The 14,035-nt window shown below is 44.8% G+C and overlaps 1 protein-coding gene across 1 annotated transcript in view; it reads right to left on the bottom strand.

The window, feature by feature from the left end:
- The window catches only part of LOC126470671 (uncharacterized), a 497,178-nt gene that overhangs the window by 388,317 nt on the left and 94,826 nt on the right, over window positions 1–14,035 (bottom strand). The gene's annotated exons all lie outside the window — the stretch shown is intronic.

Here is a 14,035-nt window from a genome sequence, read left to right as displayed (position 1 = left end):
GAAATTTAGCTGATTTCTTTTAGTTCAAATGGTTCAAATGGCTCTGAGCACGATGGGACTTAACATCTGAGGTCATCAGCCCCTAGAACAACTCAAACCTAACTAACCTAAGAACATCACACACATCCATGCCCGAGGCAGGATTCGAACCTGCGACCGTAGCAGTCGCGCGGTTCTGGACTAAAGCGGCTAGAACCGCTCGTCCACCGCGGCCGACTCAATAAATCGCTGTCTTCGAGGTACTTCATAATGTTCGAATACAGTATATGTTCCGAAACCCTACTGCAAATCGACGTTAGTGATATGGGCCTGTAATTCAACGGATTACTCCTACCTCCCTTTTTGGGTATTGGTGTGACTTTAGAATTTTCCAGTCTTTAGATACGGATCTTTTTGTGAGCGAGCGATTGTATATAATTGCTAAATATGAAGCTTATGTTATCAGCATACTCTGAGAGGAACATGGCTGGTATACAATCTGGACCGGAGGCCTTGCCTTTATTAAGTTATTTAAGCTGCTTCGTTAGTCCTAAGATATCTACTTCTATGTTTCTCATCTTGGCAGTTGTCCTTTATTGGAAATCAGGAATATTTACTTCGTCTTCGTTGGTGAAGGAGTTATGGAAAATCGTGTTTAATAACTCTGCTTTAGTGGCACTGTCATCAGTGACTTCAACGTTGTTATCGCGCAATGAAGTTACTGATTGCGTCTTGCCGCTGGTGTGTTTTATGTATGACCAGAATCTCTCCGGGATTTCTGCCAGTTTTCGAGGCAGAGTTTTGTTGTGAAAATTATTGAAAGCATCTCGCATTGAAGTACGCACTATATTTCGAACTTCTGCAAAACTTTGCCAATCTTACGGTTTTTGCGTTTTTTTTTAAATTTGGTGCTTTTTTCGCTGCTTCTGTAACAGTAAAAATACAGCAATATACACATTTTAAAATAAAGATCTGGCTAACTTTGCTATCATGTTATTCTATTTCACAAGTGAAATTTACATAATTATTTAATTAATGTGATTTAAGTTTTCCACTTTTAATCAATGGCCGAAAATATTTACTTCTGCAAGTCAGTGTAATTTGGTGTCTCTCATTTTTAATGCGGAACGAGACGTTCTTTGTATTATTCTCAAATCAATTATACGAAGTATATTTATTTTACGGTATTTCAATTTTAGGTGTCATGGTACCTGCAGTTTTCTTACCCGCTCTCTGTGATATTTAGAGCATTTCCTTAAATTTCTTTCCGCTTATAGATCGTTATTCTTTACCTACCAACATGTATCGGTGATAATCTTCCACATCATATTCACTCTCTTGCTAAATAACATTTATGAGTATTAAATAATTGCCATAAGATGTAGGTGTCGGGAGTTTATATTCAACGTTTACATTTCAGCTCAGACTTACATCTTTTACCAATAACATGCTGCAGGAACATTCTCGTCTAAGGTTTCATGTTCTTCATCTTATTTCCTTTCTCTAATTTTCATTCTGCCATTGCTTCCAGCTTCCGTCACTCTCGTACGTTTAATTTACACCATTATTTCCTTGTGTTGTGTCCGGTAGGTGTGCCTAATAAGTGTGACGTCTGCTTACTATCACACGCCTAGCATAATGCTTAAATCACAAAACACCGCTCTCGGCAGGCTGTTCATGAGATTTGTGGAATTAAGTTGCTTATTATTTTAGAACGGATATCTGAGTGATATACAACATTTGATAACGATTAATCCTACCACGCAATATCTGTGGATGGTTAAGCAACAGAACAGGTTATAAATATAGAATATAACACATCTTACATCTAGCACCCTCCTCCCTACATGTTTCACTAACTTGCTGAATATACCTGACGAAGGCGATTCGTAGGCGTAACTCAAATAATACAATGGAGAAAATGGCGAGAAGAATCACAAATTCATATATAATAGTGTTGACAGCTGTTAAATATCTGCATTATTTGATTCATTTACATCGTTCAGGCGTTTGTAGCGCAACTTTTAATACATTTATGTTATTCAGATATTGAAACAATCATGGGATACCTGCTATCATTTTACTGACGTGTGCAACGACCTTGAAAACAACGCACACCGCAAAAAGTTCATACTTGAACTTCAGATGTGAATAAAGCCATTTGACCACTCAGTGAGAAGCTAAATGCTCAGTTATAAACATAAAGTTGCTTAAAGAGGAATGGAATTCCATTTTAGTGAGGAATATAGTGCGGACCCTGTACTGGTCTGCACATTGATTCATCCGATTCGATGTATGCGAATTCTCAAGCTAGACATAAGAGTATATGTGTTACGTTTTTGTTGGAGCCTCATATTTTTAAAGGGATTAAAGAAGTGTTGGAAGTAAAGTAACTTTCAGTGGATGTAGCTATCAAACTCTGATTATATCGCGAGATCCATGGATCCAACAGCCGTTCAATAATTGACACCAACATTCTTCAGCCTCAATAGTTTCATAAATATCCATTCTTAGCAAAATAAATCAAGTTTACTCAAACATTAACATATCAGTCATCATATGTGATATCGTTGATTATCATACATGAACGACGAAATTTGTTTATTTATATTTGTCTGGAACAAAATTGGTATTTAGAACTAACATTAGCTTTTTATGAGCCCAGGTGGTGGCACACTGGTTAGAATTAAACTTTCGTTACGTGAGACGATCCCTGTGGAAAATGAGTGATTGTAAGACAATGAAACTTTGTGGAAACTTCCGTAAGGACATGTGGAAGAGAAATAACAGATAGCCCACTGAAAGAAAAACATTTTGATTTCCTCATGAAAGAGTAGCAGATGTTGGTTCCGTGCCACGTTTACGTTCCAGGTCATAAACGTTGCTCAATGTGACAACCATCTGCATACACAACAGCCTGGAACGACATAATATACTGCTCTACTGCTACGCAAAACGTATGAGGTGGAATGTTGGCTACCTCCCTCGCTATGCTCATCGTCAGCCTGCAATGTTTCCCATTGATGACATCTGTCCTTCAAGCAACTCCACAGCCTCAAACCACAGGGGTTCAGATCTAGTGATACTGGTGGCAACGCAGCTTGGAACGATCTGCCAACGATTCGGTTTTCGCCATAAGTGTTATGGAGTAACCGAGCGACCACACGAGCAGTATGTGTTGGAACTCCACCGCGTGTCAAAATAGCAGAGTCCAAAAGACATCACTCCAGTAGAAAGAGAATCACATATTAGCAAAGCACATCACGGTAATGTGTGCCGATCAAGCTGCATGTCCCTGGTCCTTGGGAACCGTTCACTAGGCAAGGGAACGTCATGAACACTCATTGACAGTGACGGTCCCCAAATGCGACAATTGTGAGTTTTCACTGTCTCAGTGAGCTCAAAGAGTGCTCAGCACTCCATAAAATATCCAGGGCCACATGTCGGCAACTTCAATTCTTTCTTTCTTTCTTTGGGCCTTTGTCGCACTTCAACGTGGGGTCGGCCTTGTTATTACGGATTTGGCAGTGTTAGTTAGAGGGTGTGGCCGGACGCCCTTTCTGCTGCCACCCCGAACCCCCCAGGACGTAAGTAGTGTACCCCTGCTGTCTGCATCTAGTGTAAACCATGAAATAGTGCTAACGTTCTCGAATGTCTGTGAGTCATGTAACTGAGGCGGAACATGGGGACCAGCCCGGTATTCACTTATCGGGATGTGGAAAACCGCCTAAAAACCACATCCAGGCTTGTCGGCATACCGGCCCTCGTCGTTAATCCGCCGGGCGGATTCGATCCGGGGCCGGCGCACCTAACCGAGTCCAGGAAGCAGCGCATTACCGCTCTCTGTTACCATGGCGCCTATGCCGCCAACTTCAATCCCTGCACGAAATGCAATTACAAAGTCTACTAGCATGTTTGCGTCACGTGGCAATTGTTGAGAGTAATGTGAAGTACGCACGGATACCATTTCACAACTGTTCGGAACACATTTCGAACGATGGAGTGCATATTTCAGCTGTCGCCTCACAGCGAGTAAACTGCTTGGAGATCGCACATTGTGTCCAGCATTCTCAACCATGGCAACAGTAACTTCTTCAGCAATATGTGGCGCAATTGACCGTCGGCCTCTTCCACGAGCTAATCCCAAATCGCCATTTAAGTCGAACTAGCGAATCATGTTCTTCAACGCCAGTGCACAAAGAGGACCGCTCAGTATTCCTTTAACAAGTCGATGCCCGTGAACGGCAGTAGTACTACTGCCGTTGTTTTCATAAAACAGCTTTATGAGTAAAGCCCTGCTCACCTTCTATAGACCCATGTTGACTGTCTAGAACAGTAATGCTCAGTGATACCTGTGTTTCATCCGTGCTTCGCCGCACCTGCACCGATGCCTAACGGTAATTCATGGCACTAACACTACTAATAACGCAAATCCTCGAGCGTAGTATGAACATTATTCCTATAAAGTTACGGAACCCATGCTGTAAATAGTTTTCCATCTACACTTGATCAAGTAGGGGAAGTTTGGCTATAACCACCCTGTGCGATAAACCTTTTGCATTTCTTTTATGTTTTCGTCTTCTTTAAAGGCAAAGAGAAAAGATGAAGCGGTAGCCCATCATAGAGCTCATGCCTACCGTCATGTAACTTTGATTTTCAGTTGTTAAAAAAGAGAGGAGATTTCCTTGTACCAGTAGGAGGAAGGAGGGATTCACGCTCAGCTAGTGAACGAGTGAGAAGCACGCCATTTTTAAGCGAGTAATTGTAGACCGCCATTTTGTGGTCGCTATGAATAAGTGAGGAGTATGTATTTCATATGTGCACCGTTTAGGAAATACGGTATTGTTTTATTAACAGAAAGGTCATGTGAGCTGTTATTTCAAATAGTACGGTAATTACAAGAACTGAAGCCCACCTGTGTACTTTGGAATATTACGAAGATCCGATAAGCTCAATGGGAACACGGTCGAGACTTCGAAGCCGAACACGGCGACCAAAAGTAACATTATAAAGAAGGGTAAGCACAAATCTACAGCGGAGAAAGAAACTACTTCCCCCTGCAAAATAATATGAACTAATACGAACTTATTTCCAGGCATAGCTCAGCTTATTGTGCTCGTCATTCTTGCCAAAAAATTAATCTCATTAATTCAATACATTTTAAAAAGCCACCCATTTCTACATTTTATTATCATCTATTCCATTATTTTATTATATTACACCCGTACATCTATGCACCAATCATTCTGCAGCCGATGCACTACAACTGACTGTCAGTGAGATCCGTCGGTATGAAGCTCCTACGATTCTCACACCAATGATTCGATTTTTCAAACACTCAAACATGTAATAAGCTGCATGTGTACAACCTCTGTGCATGATGAGCTGCGATATAGCCCTGAAAAGTTCCAGTATCTTCAGGCACACCTAACATCCATCATGGAACTCACAGTATTCTTCATCAGTATGAATGGATTTATTCTGTATTAAAGATACTCAAAAAACAACATCCATAACGACGATTAACAAAAAATTCCACAAACATGTAAACTAGTTATCTACCGTTCGGACAAGGTGGTCGTGAAACAGTCATCTCCCCCAGTCTATCTTATGTAATTACAGTGTGAATTAGATAAGATCAAAGCGTTATTTGACTCTTTAAGTTTTAAAAGGAGTTCGATTTTTGGAAATATAGATACCACACGCTAACGAAACTGATAGGTGTTCACGTCAAGAGAAATTTGGTGGCCAATACATCAGCGTAAGAAGACAACAAATGTAAAGGTAAGTTTTACATTTATCGTTTAAAATCACGCAGGAGGACCCTACAGGCACACCAAAGATTGACCGCTACACAGACCTCGTATGAAAGAGTACACCTTCTACTCACACCAGTGTGATCACCGTCTATGTTTGACGTCAACGTGCAACTGCCACTAGCAGGATCACGGGTCACAGGTGACGGAAGTGAAAGACGGCTGCAGGGATGTACAACTGTTAATCTTCAGACCGCCGACACCAATCAAGGAACTGCAAACAGTGTCTCCTCAACAAACTTTCAGTGTGTACGTTGACCCGTGTGGGCCTCTAAAGCAGGCGTCTGGTTCATGCACCCACGCTGACTGTTGTTTGTCGGCGACGAAGGGTGTAATTTGCACTCCAGTGCCGCAAGTGGACGTCCACTGAGTGCTGACATGTGGTCTTTTCAGATGATTCAATTTTTATTTTCCATTGGACAGATGGCGGTAGGCATGCACGGTGTGAAACGTCTGAACACGAACACCCAGCAACGATAAGAGAGCGTTATGCTCTGTGCAATATTTTTGTGGCATTCCCTGGGTGTTCTCGTCATTGTGAGAGGCACGACAACTAGCACAAGTATTCATCAATCCTTGCGAACTGTGTCTACCCCTGTATACAGTTTGTTTTTCCTCGGCAATATGACATCTACCATATGGACAATGCAAGGAGTCAAACAGATCACGCTGTACGTGCGTGGCTCGAAGAGATCCAGAATGAGTTTACCGCCCTGTCCTCCCCCCCCCCCCCCCCCCCCCACGGACGCCAGACTCACCGGATTCAAATCCAATCGGGAACGTATGGGACCACCTCCATCGGGCTGTTTCTGCCACGGATCCCAACCGAGATACTTAGCGCAGCTGGTCCCGGCATTGAAGCAGGCATGGCTCCACATCCCTGTCGGCACGTTCCAGAACTCTCTTCATGCAGTCTCGTACTGCATAGCTTGGTTATTCAGGTTTGCGACAGGTGGTCACATTAATGTGACAGGACAGCTCAGAAATAGGCCTATCATGCCTAGAAAAGCCACTGACAAAGTCAAAAATGAAGATGTAGCCAGATCCCAGTGGAATCTCTATTCTGTTTTACAGCATGTACGGTATTGTCGCCTTACGTTGATTGTATTTATCGCGCATCCCTCGCCCAGTGATAAGGCCCAAGCGACTGCCAGAAAGCGCAGGTGATACCTGTATATAAAAAGATTAAAGAAACGGAATAGTAGAATTACAGGCCAATAGCTTGAACGTCAGTTTTCTGCTGAATTCTTCATTTACATCTACATCTACATCCATACTCCGCAAGCCACCTGACGGTTTGTGGCGGAGGGTACCTTGAGTACTTATATCGGTTCTCCCTTCTATTCCAGTCTGTTATTGTTCCTGGAAAGAAGGATTATCGGTATGCTTCTGTGTGGGCTCTAATGTCTCTGATTTTATCCTCATGGTCTCTTCGCGAGATATACGTAGGAGGGAGCAATATACTGCTTCACTCTTCAGTGAGGGTATGTTCCCGAAACTTCAACAAAAGCCCGTACCGAGCTACTGAGCGTCTCTCCTGCAGAGTCTTCCACTGGAGTTTATCTATCATCTCCGTAACGCTTTCGCGATTACTAAATGATCCTGTAACGAAGCGCGCTGCTCTCCGTTGGATCTTCTCTATCTCTTCTATCAACCCTATCTGGCACGGATCCCACAGTGCTGAGCAGTATTCAAGCAGTGGGCGAACAAGCGTACTGTAACCTACTCCCTTCGTTTTCGGATTGCATTTCCTTAGGATTCTTCCAATGAATCTCGGTCTGGCATCTGCTTTACCAACGATCAACTTTATATGATCATTCCATTTTAAATCACTCCTAATGCGTACTCCCAGATAATTTATGGAATTAACTGCTTCCAGTTGCTGACCTATATTGTAACTAAATGATAAGGGATCTATCTTTCTATGTATGTGCAGCACATTACACTTGTCTACATTGAGATTCAATAGCCATTCCCTGCACCATGCGTCAATTCGCTGCAGATCCTCCTGCATTTCAGTACAATTTTCCAATGTTACAACCTATCGATTTACCACAGCATCATCCGCAAAAAGCCTCAGTGAACTTCCGATGTCATCCACAAGGTCATTTATGTATATTGTAAATAGCTACGGTCCTACGACACTCACCTGCGGCACACCTGAAATCACTCTTACTTCGGAAGACTTCTCTCCATTGAGAATGACATGCTGCGTTCTGTTATTTAGGAACTCTTCAATCCAATAACACAATTGGTCTGATAGCCCACATGCTCTTACTTTGTTCATTAAACGACTGTGGGGAACTGTATCGAACGCTTTGCGGAAGTCAAGAAACACGGCATCTACCTGTGAACCCGTGTCTATGGCCCTCTGAGTCTCGTGGACGAATAGCGCGAGCTGGGTTTCACACGACCGTTTTTTTCGAAACCCATGCTTATTTCTACAGAGTAGATTTCTAGTCTCCAGAAAAGTCATTATACTCGAACATAATACGTATTCCAAAATTCTACAACTGATCGACGTTAGAGATATAGGTCTATACTTCTGCACATCTGTTTGACGTCCCTTCTTGAAAAGGGGGATGACCTGTGCCCTTTTCCAGTCCTTTGGAACGCTGCGCTCTTCTAGAGACCTACGGTACACCGCTGCAAGAATGGGGGCAAGTTCTTTCACGTACTCTGTGTAAAATGGAACTGGTATCCCATCAGGTCCAGCGGCCTTTCCTCTTTTGAGCGATTTTAATTGTTTCTCTATCCCTCTGTCGTCCATTTCTATATCTACCATTTTTTCATCTGTGCGACAATCTAGAGGAGGAACTACAGTGCAGTCTTCCTCTGTGAAACAGCTCTGGAAAAAGACATTTAGTATTTCGGCCTTTAGTCTGTCACCCTATGTTTCAGTACCATTTTGGTCACAGAGTGTCTGGACAATTTGTTTTGATCCACCTACTGCTTTGACATAAGACCGAAATTTCTTAGGGTTTTCTTGAAAATATTCGGGAAGTTGTAGAGTGACTATAGGAGGATACGTGACTTTGACAACGGAATAAATTACTTTAAGACAAAAAAGTTAGTGTTCTCAAATCAATATGGATTTAGAAAGCACTGACCGTTCGAAACTTTGCTTTCCCATACTCGCACAATATCCAGCGAAGCATGGATGAATACAACAAGTAGATTACATATTCCAATATTCTCGGGAATCGTTTGACACACAGTGTCGCACTGTAGGCAGTAAACGAAGACTATAGCGTACGGAATAGGTTCTCACACACTTGAGTGTCTACTGGGTGTTGTGTGATATCCTTAGGTTAGTTAGGTATAAGTAGTTCCAAGTTCTAGGGGACTGATGACCATAGATGTTAAGTCCCATTGTGCTCAGAGCCATTTGGACCATTTGAACTTGAGTGTCTCGATGATATCTTGGGCAGTAGAAATCAGTAAGTTGGTGTGAACGGCGAACGTTAATCACAGACAAAGACATCGCCAGGCTTACCCAAGTAAGTGTGATGAAACCGCTCTTCTCTGCGTACGTAAACGATCCGTCGGAGAGATTGAGCGACAGTCTGCGAAAGTTTTCTGATATCACTGTAGTGTATATTAAAGTGTCGTTGTTGAGTATCTGTAGGAGGATACGAGACTTCTAAAAATCTTACTTGCCAAGGAAAAAGAAAATTCACCTCTTCAGGCGTTGGCGACTATCTACGCCTATCCCAAAACAACTAACCTTTTACTACAAGGGTGTAGGAAAGGAAGAAAGTAGGGGAGAATAACACAGAGAGTAGCGATAAAAATGAAAGTAGTTATGTATGAGCTTTTGTTTTTTAGTTTATTTTATTGGATTTTTGTTTCTTTTTTGCTTTTTGCGTTTTTTGTGTGTATGTTTTTATTTATTTATTTATCTGATCTTTAATTTTTTTTTATTAAATAAGTCTATGTACCAGAATTCCAGGAGTCGCTAGCGCCTTCCGATTGGCGGAACATCAAAACGCGTTTTCTCTAAATTTTAATGGAGATTCCGCAGTGCGTTCAGAACATTATGTCGGTAAAAAAGCATCAGCATCTCATGGCTTGGACGTTCCAGCTGGAAGGCGGGTAATGAAAGGCGCTCCGTAGAAAATTGGAAAAGAACTGCTTGTATCTGGGGTTGTGAACAAGTGCACAGTGTAGATCGTTAAGGTACTTCCAATAACCTAGTTCTGATTTCTCATCGGGACCAAAAAGGTAGCGGACCGTATGACCGCATATCCAATTCACAGCGTTAGTTTATGTTGCGGGATAATGTATCACATCCGGGAGTAAAAGCGTCATAAAAGAGTTCTGAGGAGGTGTCTGTAGGGTAAGGAAAGCTAAGATACGCTGCGCGATCCTCGAGACATCCGACGACGGACCACATGATAATCGATGAGCGTCTGTGTCCTCTACAACACAGTGGCGTGTGCCTGCCAGGCGTATGCGGTGCAAAGGAAACTGGTTGATCTGTTTGCTACTGACGGTGATATTCGAGGTGGACTGAACGCTAGTGTCGAGAAAACTAGCATGCACTGCTTTCCACACAAGACACCATATGATCTGGAGAAACTTGTGTTCGATAAGGTTGGGGGTTCGACATATTTGTAATGTGTCATATACAGTCATTGTCCGGAGTATAGGTGGAAGAGGTAAGGAATGCTGAATGTAGCTTAATTCAAGAAAGAAGTTCCGAAAGTGATAAGAGGGGAGTGGAATGTCTGATAACATGACTGTGGCTAACATGGAGACCGGCGCATATTCATGCAAAAGCAATCCGTTCAGGATCGTCGGGCAGCGTCGAAAGACTTTGAGTTGGAAGCTAACAAAAAGTACCGTAACACTGTCTGGCGCATCGAATAATCCCACTCCACCACGCTCCCCCTGGAGGGCAAGGGAAGAATATTGAACTTTAAATAACATCTCGGTACAGACTAAGAATCCCATCGCCATCAACATACGACGTGCTAGGGTAATTGGAACCGGCAACACTTGTGCCACATTGGGGATGCATGTGGCGTGGTAAACATTCACGTATTGCGCGCGTTGTACGTTGTCGAGGGATCTACGCCGGTGGTCCACAAGGCCAGCCCTGATCGTTTGGAGGACACGTCTAGTGTTGGTTGGCGTTGAACGACGGAGATCATTCACAAAATCAATGCCCAAACAGCGGACGTTGGTGGCCACACTTAGAGGAGAGACAGATCTCTCAGGTAGACCGTCACCAATGAGCAGAACCTTAAATTTGAAAATGTTAGCCGGCCGTAGTGGCCGAGTGGTTCTAGGCGCTCAGTATGGAACCGCGTGACCGCTACGGCCGCAGGTTCTAATCCTGCCTCGGGCATGGATGCGTGTGATGTCCTTAGGTTAGTTAGGTTTAAGTAGTTCTAAGTTCTAGGGGATGGACTGATGACCTCAGATGTTAAGTCCTATAGTGGTCACAGCCAGTTGAACCAGTTGGAAATGTTAAGAGAACTGCCCCATGCCTCCCCATACGTCGGACCTAAGTTAGAGCCGCGCCAACATCGTGTTCATTGCTAAGGTAGAGGACTAGATCGTCAGCATAGGCTGTACAACAGAAGCGGTGCCCATGCAATGTCAGGCCCCCAAGGCGTTGGTGAAGTCCCTTGAGTAGGGTCTCTAATGCCAAAGCATACAGTATCGTGGAAAGTGGGCAACCCTGTCGGACAGAGTGCTCGATCGCTAGGAGCGCGGTGAGGCGACCATTAAAGAGCATTCTTGCAGTCGTGCCGCTCAAGACCCGCATTACCACTGTTACTATACGAGCCGGAAAACCCATGTGTTGGAGGTCCGATTTCAGAAAGGTATGATCGACACGGTCGAATGCCTGACTGAAGTCAAGCGATGCTAATGCGCCAGGTAAATGTTGCGACCATGCGAGCGCGATAATGTCCCTGTAACGGCAAAGAGCCGTATGAATGTTATTGTCACCACCCAGCGAAGTCTGATCTAGAGAAGTGACGTATCTTGCTGCCTTCTTGAGTCGTGTGGCCAACAAATGTGTAAAAATTTTCATGTCACTGTTTAGTACAGTGATGGGCTGGTAATCAAAGATCCGTGATCGCTCGAGTGGCTTAGGGACCAGGATGACGACCCCATCGAGGAAGGTGGCTGGGGTTGTCGATGGGGGTGACATCAGGTCACGACAGATGGACGTCTAAGTAGGTACCAAAAGATAGTTAAAACACTTATAAAATTCGAGGGGGAGGCCGTCAGGTCCGGGGGTGTTGTTGGCAGCTCCCACTTTGATAGCATCTAGAACATCGTCGGAGGTCACTTGTTCCTGAAGTTCTTGAGCCACATCGTCTCGTATGGAGTTGACAGGCAGAGCTGCTACCTCCTCAATTAAGGTCGGGGATGTAGGACGGCAGCCTACAGCCGGCAGGAATGAGAATAGAAAGCGAAGACAATGGCGCATTGCGTAGTGTATGGTTGTCCTTCCGCATCGGTGAGGTCGTGGATGAGAGCTCGACGACGACGACATCAGTCCGCAGCTCGTGGTCGTGCGGTAGCGTTCTCACTTCCCGCGCCCGGGTTCCCGGGTTCGATTCCCGGCGGGGTTAGGGATTTTCTCTGCCTCGTGATGACTGGGTGTTGTGTGATGTCCTTAGGTTAGTTAGGTTTAAGTAGTTCTGAGTTCTAGGGGACTGATGACCACAGATGTTAAGTCCCATAGTCCTCAGAGCCATTTGAACCATTTGAACGACATCGGAGTTCAGTGAGGAGGTGGTACATCGATGGCGTTTCGTGAGGCATATTGTCACTGGTGCAGGATCTGATGAGGGTCCCTTCCAAGCGTCGTCGCATGAGTGACGTGATCTGCGCTTTATCACGATGCACTATCGTCTGAGAGACAGGAGAGAATGCCATCGAACTGCAGTCACGAAGCACTACATAATAAAAGTCCATGGTGCTCGCCTACCAAGCTTTGAAATCTTTGCCATATCCCATCAGTGCCCTGCGTAGAGCTGGTTTCGCGCAGGATAGCCACCAGGATAAGGTGGATGTGTATGCGGGGCGACGGCGGCGACAGGAGGCCCACGCATCCTCACCGATCCGTTGGCAGTCAGGGACAGTCAGGTGGGAAACGTTTGATTTCCACAGGCCGCGGCTGTGCCACACCTGTTGTTGGGCGAGAATGACATCGCTGATGTAGGCGTCGTCGTCAGAGAAAGCAAGAGGCTATACTTCGGCAGGTCGAGTGTCTGCAACAAGGGAATGTGTGAGGTATATACGGTGAGGGCGACTGGATGAATGCGCGAGTGCCTTGAACCTTTGTCCATGTGTCAACAAGCTGAGGCCTGTCGATGATGACGGAGAGGGCCGCATACGCGGAATGACATGGAAGTTGGTCATCAGGCTCTTGTGTGGATTTGAAATCGCCACTGAGGACCATTTCACCCACGGACCTTCAAAAAGCGGCGTTACCTCATCAGCAAAGAAGGTGTTCGATCACGACATCGAATGGAGCCGTACGGCACATATACAGTGAAGACGCGGACGTCGAACAGCGTGAGAGCCATACCTCTAGCATTAGGAAGGTACAATACATCTTCATCAGGGAGTCCAGAACGTAGGTAGATGGTGACACCACTACAATTGTCATAAACATGGAAGATGTATGCAGTATAGATAGTGGGGCCATAGAAATCAGCGACGATGACTTCTTGGAGGAGGGAAATGTCGACATCAGTAGCATAAATGGTCTCTCGGAACATTGCCAGTTTGTGGGAAGCCAGAATGGCGGCCAGATTCATCGTCGCGGTGCGGTAGTGTTGTGGGTGTGCTCCCACCGTTGGCACAGATGTTCTGGCAGAGATGTCTGGCTGGCGTCTAACATCCGACGCAGTCACTGTAGCGGCATCCACTGGGTGGAATGTGAGTCAGGCACCTCCTAGGAGCACTGCATGTTGGGAGGGCCACCATCTCAATCGGCTCCATCGTCGACATCATCAGCCCAGGAGACTGGTACAGATGGCAAGCAACTGTCGCACTCATCGATGGCGAGTTGTGGTGACGCTGCTGTAGCGGGATCCAGGGACTCTCCCTCCATGGAATCCATCATGGTAGGGCGGGATCATTCCTCAGATGGGACATCAGGAGGGGCCACTCCTGCCGTCAAGGTGCTCGAAAGGAGATCACTGTCTTGAATCCGCTCCACTGCCTGTGATGTCTCATGAAGAAATGTGTCGTCGGATGGCGTTTTACTT

This window comes from Schistocerca serialis, chromosome 3, assembly GCF_023864345.2.
Source record: "Schistocerca serialis cubense isolate TAMUIC-IGC-003099 chromosome 3, iqSchSeri2.2, whole genome shotgun sequence".
NCBI lineage: Eukaryota > Metazoa > Arthropoda > Insecta > Orthoptera > Acrididae > Schistocerca > Schistocerca serialis.
This window is presented reverse-complemented; position numbering and strand designations above follow the sequence as displayed.